This window comes from Alligator sinensis, unplaced genomic scaffold (genome assembly GCF_000455745.1).
Source record: "Alligator sinensis unplaced genomic scaffold, ASM45574v1 scaffold173_3, whole genome shotgun sequence".
Lineage (NCBI taxonomy): Eukaryota > Metazoa > Chordata > Crocodylia > Alligatoridae > Alligator > Alligator sinensis.
Window position 1 is genome coordinate 833087 of NW_005842076.1, and position 1683 is coordinate 834769.

Consider the following 1683-nt stretch of genomic DNA (forward strand, 5'->3'; position numbering starts at 1 on the left):
ATGCTATTAAATGGAACGTATACCAGGGAGTTTCATAAACTAGAGCTCGAATCAGAGAGAATAAAATTTGAGGTGAACTTTACATGATACTTTTCAAATTTGCTCTCTTAATTTTTCCTTAATACCACAACCTTGTAAATGTTAATAAAGTAGCAGCGATGCTGAACATGCTTGAATCTTGAAACTGCAAATAAGCTAACAAACCTGAAAATCACCATGTTGAGAAAGAGGGAGAGATGGTTCAGGATTCTTTTTAAAATGTGTTTGTTTTTGCAATGTCAAGAGGTATAATGAAAAATGTGTTGCACCCATTTGAAAAAAGGCAGTCAGAATATTTTTTAGAACTTCTCAAATGAATAAAGCATTCCTTAATTTACAGTTTTGTGGGATTAGTTGTATACTAATATTATTACAACCTTCTAAATCCTGTAACACTATTACAAAACATACCCTCCAGGCAACTTAGTCAAAACTTATTGTCCAAGCATGTAAAACAGCCATAACCTAAAATCATTACTACTGAGAGGGGGGGGAAAGGCTCCTACAAGGTTTCTAATAGCTTACTACTTTTCTTAGAAAATGAGCCAACGTTTAAAAAACAAAGCAAGCCAATTCTAAGCTTAAGTGAACTTCCTAGCCCTGTAAACAAAATAAAAGATTCTTTTCATGCCATCATTTTAGGCAGAGTCCAACTTATTTGAAACACATCATTTAGCAACAGGCAAGAAAGCTCTTCAGTTAAAACCCCTCTCACTCCCATTGTCTTCCATTTGGAAACAACATGCAATATCAGAGCTGAACAGATGAAAAACAGGAAAATGAATGATTTTTTTAAGACCCTTGATTGTAGTTTGACCCGTGCCATCTCCCCCAAAAAATTAAGAAAAAAAATACAGGCCATCAAGAGATGTGATTAAATAAACTGAGGATGCCTGGTTCTTCAGCAAGACCATTTGTTTCTCCCCTCCTCTGCTTGCTTGGAAAAGTTCAGAGTTCTTTTGTAGCACACGGGGGCCAGGCTCTCTGAAAACCAACCTTTTCCCACCTCATGCTTGAAACTTCAAGCTGAAGTAATATATACCAGAGGCAAATTAATATGTTTGCTAAAGAGAAATTCAATTAGTACTGCAGCAACAAATCCCTCGAACAGCCCAAGTGATTAAAACTCATCTAAAAAGGAGAAGTTTGCTCTCAGCCATCAGAATACTTTAAATAAGCGCTGGGAGAGCTCCCAGAAACTCTTGCTTGGCTATTTACTGCTTGAAAGCCAGGGTGCCTCGGTGGCTTTCAAAGCTGCATAATAATGAAGCCCCCTTCAACCTCTGCAAGGCAGGCCCAGTCACTATCCGCATCTCGAGCCCCTGAAGTTAAATTCGGTCGCAAACTCCTGGCCAGCCCCCTCCCTGTGCAGCTAGGGGGAGAAAGGGAGGGAGGGGAAGGGGGAGCTGATAAAGGGAAAATGAATTAAAAGGACAGTTCAGAGATCACAGCTCCCACGTCCCAAACCTACCTCGGTGGCGGCCCTGCCAGGCGCGCTGCTGGAAAGTTGAGGGGAAGGGAGGGGGGAGGCTCCCGGCTGCCGCTTTGCTGACTAACGCGGGGGGTTAATGGGGCTGCGGGGTGCAGCCCCGGGCCCCGCTCCGGGACTCGCGGCGCACGGGGTCCTACCCCAGGGCTCGCCCG

At 43.1% G+C, this 1683-nt stretch overlaps 1 protein-coding gene across 10 annotated transcripts in view; it reads right to left on the reverse strand.

Annotated features, from left to right (window-relative positions):
• The window catches only part of SALL1 (spalt like transcription factor 1), a 16394-nt gene that overhangs the window by 13047 nt on the left and 1664 nt on the right, over positions 1 to 1683 (reverse strand). The window contains exon 1 of one of the 10 annotated variants that reach the window (XM_025204288.1): positions 1511 to 1658. The exons of the other annotated variants lie outside the window; for them this stretch is intronic. The gene's annotated coding sequence lies outside the window, so the exon portion shown is untranslated. Of the gene's footprint in view, positions 1 to 1510; positions 1659 to 1683 lie in introns of those variants that run through there. 10 annotated transcript variants of the gene reach the window in all.